The sequence below is a fragment of the Sinohyriopsis cumingii genome, chromosome 14 (assembly GCF_028554795.1).
Source record: "Sinohyriopsis cumingii isolate HCF-2022 chromosome 14, ASM2855479v2, whole genome shotgun sequence".
Taxonomy (NCBI): Eukaryota; Metazoa; Mollusca; class Bivalvia; order Unionida; family Unionidae; genus Sinohyriopsis; species Sinohyriopsis cumingii.
Genome location: NC_142974.1, coordinates 27,727,886 through 27,736,644, shown reverse-complemented (window position 1 = coordinate 27,736,644; position 8,759 = coordinate 27,727,886).

The window sequence follows — 8,759 nt, the reverse complement described above, 5'->3', positions numbered from 1 at the left end:
TAATTCCCACGGATACACAACTACCACCGCGATCACTCCGGTGATTTCGATCACTTAACTAGCACTAGCGCCTCTACGTCGATTACACTCAAGACAGGTTAACATGGTATTTTCTCGTGTATGACCGCGACAATTATCTTTTCTATCTACGGTAAATTGTCTTGAATCATTACTCGAATATCGCCATAACATTATACAATTACAACTGGTGCAATGATTGTTCTGCTGCTGTTTTAACTCAATAATAAATTCAACATCAAGATCAAAGTCACGTTTATTTTTTTTGTCAGATTGTTTGTATCCGATTAATTTTTTTCTTATTATATCATCATCGATGATGTTAAATTTATCAACGATTTCAGGAATTATAATTCTACGTAATTGAGATATATTTCTGACCCTCGATACCGCCAAATAAACTAAATTTGACCACTCGATGCGATCGTCTACAATCCAGACTCGTGTATCAGAAATAGTTAATCCCTGAGACGAGTGGATTGTCATAGCGTATCCCAACACCCATGGAGATTTGTCAGCGCGTAATGCATCTTCGACTACACTGATATCAACGGCGACAATATCATTTAATACGAGATTCTGTTTCCTTGACTCTGTCAAGGGTCCTGGAATATCAACATTAATATTCTGTTTTCGTGTATCTGATGGTCTATAACATAACGGAACGGGTAATTCTGAATATTGTTCTTTATGTAGTTGAAATAACTGTTGTTGTAAAGCGTCTCTGATTATTTTTCTACTTGCTACGATCAAATCGTTGGGTCTCCATGAGTTCAAAAAATCACTCATTGATGTCTCTGAGATCACTCCACGTATTATTTCACACTGAATTTTGTTTGATTGTAATCTGATTAATTTTTTAAACTCCTTCAAATTTGCATCAAGAGCTCTATGATCATCATCTATTTCCTCGTAATAATCAACGAAATTTTTTAACCAATCATGTGGAGATGGTCCAACAAAAGGCGGCGGTTGACCATGATCGCCACACATTATTATGGCGGTATTTTTCGTCAACAACCAATCAAGAAACATTTTTAATGTATCCAATGACACCGTGCATATCTCATCCCAAATAATTATTTTAGGTATATATTTTTCTCCCATCCGTTCAGGAGTCCATGTATCTCCGCGCCACCGAAAGAAACTATGATACGTACACGATTGTACTTGCCGCTGTTTCATCTCACGTGCAAGTCTATGTGTGGGTGTCAGCACGATTATATCTGAATTTCTAAAAACATTAATCGTTCGAGTTGTTTTGCCGCATCCACCAGGTCCATTGAGATATACTGTCTTATATCTGGTTATTGGATCACTCAACGATGGTGCCTTCGACATTTCTGATATTTTATTACCCTCACGATAAAAATCTCTCACTGGAACATCTGCTGATTCTGTGTAATTGTGTAATAGTTCCTTTTTTATTCTCCACGAACCCCATCGTTCATCATTACTTGTAAATTTCATAACAGGTTCTAAATATTTACTTGAAATATAAAATGAGTCTGTTGCGACTCTGACTGCGGTCTCAGGAAATCTATTAATCATCGATAATAAATTTATAGAAACATAAGCCAACATGGAAGATCTTAGATGAGTATATTGCGGGGATACGTCATTTATGTAACTAACGATCGTACCTAATTTTGTTCCGTCGGATAAATAAACACTCTCTCGATTTACAAACGTATTTTTCGCCGTTGTATCAGCGATTATAAAATCGTACTCGGCATCATCTAAAATTAATCGTGCGTGATGTCTTTTATAATCATATGCACCACCTTGAGTAAATTTACCTATAATTTTTCTACCGAGATCTTTTGCGGTTTTGAGTTTATTAGGAATATCATCTTCGGAAATATCAGGATATTTTTCCTTAAACTCGCTAATAACTTCAGAATCTGACATGGGCAACCAAACTTTGGTCTGTGCATGATATGATATAATTGCCTCACTGACCACCAACGATGTCAGTATCATACAATCTAGCATATATCGCAACAAAAGTATAGGTGCCCAACGTTTTTCACAAAAATGGCTGCCAAACCAAACATAACAAATCTTGTGAAGATTTTCGTTAAACTCGAACGATTCAATACAGGCGAATCCAGTCAGATCAAAATCAGGTAATGGTCCATTAATTGCCACTTGCGACATCTCGTTTGTAGGGTGACCAAATCTTTTAAAGTACACAGAACAATCTCCGTATCCCAGAAAACTTCCTGGATAACATGCAACCATATCAACCGAAATAACATCATTGTAATTGTATTTGGTATTCCATAATCCGCCATGTCCATATTCGACGCAACTTGCGCGTACGTCCTCGAGTAAATCAAATCGTGTTGGTTTCCATGAATTTCTCTCTCTGGCGAAATGAGCCGCAACAGATGGAACGGTAAAACAGTTAGTAATTTGTCAGTATTTTCCGCGTGCTTGTACTTGAAAAACATCGCGAGATTTTTCATCTCGTCATGGAGGGATTCTGTGCGATATATTTCACCGTTCGGTTTGACAAACTGATCAAATTCACCCTCCTCATTACTTTTAAATAACCATACCGATACAGGATCGGTTTTACTTATTTCTTTAATAAAATCAAACATACCGCCCCCCATATCTGTGGGGTAAAATCTAACAGTTCGATCACGTGGAAATATTGTTACCGCGTTAGTCCATGCGTGCGCGTTATGATCGATAATATTTATTGGAGCTCCCTTCGATTTATATTTCGACTGATACAGTACTTCTTCCGTTATTGTCGCCACAGTTATTGGAAATTTTAATATTTTTCCTAACTCAGCAACATCTTTTATTGTAGCACCGGTATCCTTAACTGAATCAGCCCACGAGTTTATTTTTTCACGCCTTAAATCAGTTAATCCATTTCCACGCATCGCGTTTGTAAAGTGTTCTATTACTCGTTCAGCTACACAATTTAACCTTGAAAATTTCATCGGCGCTAGTTTATCAACGTTAGGTTTTTTATTTATCTCATAGATTCCATAAATAACCGCCGTTACAGGATATGCTCGCTCATAATACGGTTTGTCAATACCTGTCAGTAGACCCGGTCTGGAATTTTTACTTAATATGATAGTTTTATTATTACCAAGGACAGGATCATATTTGTCACGGATAATCCAACTACCTGTTTCTGTTAATACAATAAATTTTACTCTGAAGAAATATTTTTGATTGCCCTCGTATTCAGCGATGTAGTTAATGATAGTTGCCGCTCGTTTGTCGTTCATTGTGGCGTCCGTGACAGCTTCCGTGACAAAGTCAGTGTTGCGTATAATCTTGAACGTTGACCATGTATGAGATGCACCATCCGTGTAAAATTCTTTCTTGGCGTCGTGAATTTTCGAGATCAAACTTTTATTTTTCGGATCAACCAGATCTCGCACTGGCAAGTCAGAAGATAATCTGTCAAGGTTGAATTTATATTTAACAGGCCTAGTTTGGGATAATCTCTCAAACTCGTTCATATAATTAAAACAAATATTTAAATAAAGAAAATTATATATATATACAATGTCCCAATGCAGATGGTTGATGATCGGCTCGGTAAATCGATGCAACAAATCCTGTAGAAAGGAATTTTGTTGGATGCACTCACAAAACATACGACGAGGAAGTCTAGGACCAATACCATGTCTACGGTGTGGTATTGGAGTGCGAGGAAAGACAGAATTATGTGGGAAGTGCGGCGGGAAACGGTTCAGAGAGCTTAAAAGATATTATGACAAAAAAAATAATAGCGGTGAAAACGCTATAAAATCCGTGAGGGATTATATATCAAGATTTCAGACAAACAATGATTTAAACATATAATATTATTATAATGGAGCAAAATATATTTGTCCCACATCCTGTCATAACAAACTATGAATCAAATATTAATGGTATCATCAGACACTGCAAGTTGAAGAAACAAGTTGGTTATATTACTAATGTTGGTTATCTAATGTTCACATGCGGGGGGGGGGGGGAAAGAAACATTATCTGTGTCATAGATTTACGTATGAATGTTTCTTCGGAGTGATCAATGACGGTCTTGTTATTGATCATATTGACGGGGACACTCAAAACAATAATTTATCCAATTTACAAGCTATCTCTCACAGCGAGAATAATACACGCGGTAATGCAGGAAGATGTAAGACAATCGGAAAGAGGGCGGTAATTTCCACAAGCATAGAAACTGGCAAAATAATTATGTTTCAGTCTATGAACGCGGCTACGAAATATTTTGATATTCACTCGCAATCAGTACAAAAAGTAGCAGAAAATATATATAAAACCACTTTCTCGAAAAAATATAAGCAGAAAATTATCTTTAAGTATCAATAACTATCATCACCACATTATTAACTATCATCACCACATTGAATTAATTTTTTTAATTTATGTCACAGTAGGTCCTCCATACACTACTGAATTTTTGATTATATAAGGGGAGATTACTTTGTAATATATAGTTTTCTTCGTAGATGGTTGGTTTTTTATGATCGTAATTAGTCAGTTTAACTAATTACATCGTAACTAATTACATCGTAACTAATTACATCGTAATTAATTACTCGTAGAAGTATTATTTATGTTTTTTAAATATTTCCCCATCATACAACATTACGAGAGATCATGATAATGTTATTGATCCGTAGGAAGCTGTGTGTGAAACAGAAACCGTTTGTCATTGTAATCGACCTGCAGTTGTGTGTTCATGCCACTGTTATTATTGATTCTCAGTCTGCTTAGGAAACCCGCTACAAATACAGAAACTATTATTCAGAAACTGTTATAAATACAGAAACTATTATTCAGAAACTGTTATAAATACAGAAACTGTTATTATTCAGAAACCGCTACAAATGCAGAAACTGTTATTATTCAGAAACTGTTATAAATACAGAAACTGTTATTATTCAGAAACCGCTACAAATACAGAAACTGTTACTATTCAGAAACCGCTACAAATACAGAAACTGTTAAATACAGAAACTGTTATTATTCAGAAACCGCTGTTTAGTGTAAATATTGGTTCCTTAGCTATATAGCTAGCTATATATTAACTTCCGAAACATATGTTCGTAACAATGTTTGATAGCTCGATCAGTATGGTATTGGACTGTGACGCTCGCGGTCCAGGATCGAATCCCCATGGCTGACAATTTGTCGGTGGTGTACGCATAATTGCGATTTTTATAATAGTGGGGGGAACCGCAAAAAACCCCCCGCTCAGCAAAATTCCCAACCACAATATTGACTTGTGGTTGATACATATTTTCGTATCACCCACTGGATTAATTATTGTGGGTGGGATTTTGCTGAGCGTACATGTTTGTACTGTCCTTAGTTAGTGCCGTTTCATTCATAATCTGAGCTCGCTAATACACTCGATAGGGGCTCTTCATTCATTGTATATAACCATTTCATTGTATATATGTTATATGTATATCCTCTAAGCTTGGTAGATTGCGGTGGCAAGCTACGAGTTTAATGAGGATTGTGCTGTCCTTGTGCTGTCCTTAGTTAGTTATATGTTATATGTATATCCTCTAAACTTGGTAGATTGCGGTGGCAAGCTACGAGTTTAATGAGGATTGTGCTGTCCTTGTGCTGTCCTTAGTTAGTTATATGTATATCCTCTAAGCTTGGTAGATTGCGGTGGCAAGCTACGAGTTTAATGAGGATTGTGCTGTCCTTAGTTAGTTATATGTATATCCTCTAAGCTTGGTAGATTGCGGTGGCAAGCTACGAGTTTAATGAGGACTGTGCTGTCCTTAGTTAGTTATATGTTATATGTATATCCTCTAAACTTGGTAGATTGCGGTGGCAAGCTACGAGTTTAATGAGGACTGTGCTGTCCTTGTGCCGTCCTTAGTTAGTTATATGTTATGTGTATATCCTCTAAACTTGGTAGATTGCGGTGGCAAGCTACGAGTTTAATGAGGATTGTGCTGTCCTCCCTCTTGGGCCTCTAGACCGTTGTTTGGCGGGTTAGGGGCTCTCGTAGAGGGAATATTTGCCTAATGAACTTGGTAGATTGCGGTGGCAAGCTACGAGTTCTTGGTTGTGCTGTCCCTGAAACATCCCGACGAACTCGCTAATACACTCGATAGGTGTTCTAGGGATATTTTTTTTTATTTTAAAGATTTATATATTATATAATGAACCATGAAAATATCAATGATGTAATTGTCGCTATTAAAAAATTAAAAAAAGATGGAATTAATATATCTGATGAACTTAATCCTGAAAAAATAGTTTCTGACTTTGAGATTTTACAAGAACGTAAAACCATGGGGACACACACACTATCATCTGAATACAGGCTCATGAAACGGATTCAATCGGCAATGTTTCAGTCGCTAGCTACCGTAGAAGATGATCATGTGAAGGAGTTCGTTCCTCTTTCTACCGCCGTAGAAAGAATTAAATCGTTATTATCCCACGAGTATGAGGCAAAGAAAACGATTAGTACCCGTATAAGACTATTAAGAAAAATAATGTCAGAAGGTAACTTCGTTACTGGTGAAACGATCCAGAGTAACCTCGTTACTGGTGAAACGGTCCAGAGTAACCTCGTTACTGGTGAAACGGTCCAGAGTAACCTCGTTACTGGTGATAATGAAAATGAAAGTTTTGGTAACTGGGGTCCATGTCAACGCTGACCACGTGTATTGGTAGTCAAAATCAAGAAAGTTCTAACCTTGTCAAATTTGTTCCTAATAAATTTTATTTATTATAAATTTTATTTATTATAAATTTTATTTATTAATAATATTATTTTTACTGAGGATTTATTTTTTTTTTACTAAAATCAAGAAAAATGCACAAATTACTTGATTCTGACGGGGTAGTTGGTAGTCAAAATCAAAGAAAAATGCACGAATTACTTGATTTCTGACGGGGTAGTTGGTAGTCAAAATCAGGAAAATTGAGCAATTTCGTTGTATTTTAGTAAAAAAAAATAAAAATCTCAGTAAAAATAATATTATTAATAAATAAAATTAATTTATAATAAATAAAATTTATTAGGAACAATTTGACAAGGTTAGAACTTTCTTGATTTTGACGGGGTAGTTGGTAGTCAAAATCAAGTAGTTCGTGCATTTTTATGTTTCTGAGGGGGTAGTTGGTAGTCAAAATCAAGTAGTTCGTGCATTTTTATGTTTCTGAGGGGGTAGTTGGTAGTCAAAATCAAGCAATTTGTACAATTTCAGTAAAAATCAGGAAAATTAATAAATATTATTTTTTTTTGTGATAGAAATTTTAATTTTACTTTCATCGACTAGCTTTTTTAGTTGCCTAGGCCGATTAATTTGTACCAAACACAAATTTGTGCCAGTAATAATAAAATATTTTTTTAAGTTGATCGAATTTGAGTCTGATCTCTGTTACAAATGTTCTTCTAACTGTTAAGAAATCCTCGCGTGTAAAAACCCTCCATTACATAAAGATCTACGACAAAAGTCCTTAGACAGAAATCCTTAAGACAAAAGTCTTACGACAAAAGTCTTTACGACTTTACATACAGATTTATTACAAGCTCTTCTTCACGTATGTCAATCAAGCGATTAAGGTGGTCTGTGAGTTTAAAATTGATTCGCGTTAACATATTATTGTGACACCGCAAATACACGGGATTAGTTGGTTCTTGCACGATTAAATTTCCAGGGGGAACTTGTGGTGTGAACGTGTACAGGATGTATCCTTGTTGAGCTTGATTTGATCTTCCGAGATCTATTTGATAGCTGCCATCGATTACGTCACAAACCAGATTGACCGCGACCGTCGGTGTTATATTAACGATCCGCGGAGATACGTGTCTTCCGCCGCCGTGTGGATCATTATCATACGTAAGAACAGCTGCTGGTGGAATTAATTTTCTCCATGCATCGAGTATTTTAGGAAAAAACTCATCAATGACATCATTGATAGATTTTCTTAACTCGGTTACACTATACCCGGGAAATTTATAATTTGATACATCGGCTTCTGTTAATTTATATTTTTCTAACCATTTATATACATCAGGATTTTCAGGTAATTCTAAAAGACTAACCATCGCCTGAACTATTCGGTTATTAATATATTCCATATCTGATATAAGCTGATTTAATATTTCCACACGCGTGATGATTTTTTCACGCGATGACGCAGATATGTCAAAAATATGTTCGTTAAAATATTGATTTAGTTGATCTAGTTGTTTTTTACACTCTTTATTGATTTCCTGAAAATATTTAATAATCTTATCTCGATAAAAACCCTTAAAATGTCCTGTTTCCCCCGGATTTTTAAAAATCCATGCCTCAATTTCACCGAAGAAGGAAAAAATGTGAAGCATTGATTTATTTTTTATAATACGTAGTGTTTCCCCGTATGATGGATTAATTTCATGATATGATTGTCTATCCGTGACATAATCAGACTTTTTCGGTTCTGGTGGTATCGGTGTTATCGGTGGTGATATTTCAGGCCAACCTAGTACGGATCTTATCGTGGATTGATAAATATCAACGGCATAATCAGGCGAGTTTATTTCAATCGTCGAGGACAGGGTGGGTTCATGAACATTAATTGATATTTTTGATTCTTTTCCTGTTATTGATTTTATTCTACGCGCAAATTCCTCACTGATCTCTTCAATCTCGTAACTGCCAGTTGGTATTCCAACAACAACCCAGTAAGGTGTTCCATCGGGTTTGTTGTTGTTAGTAAATACG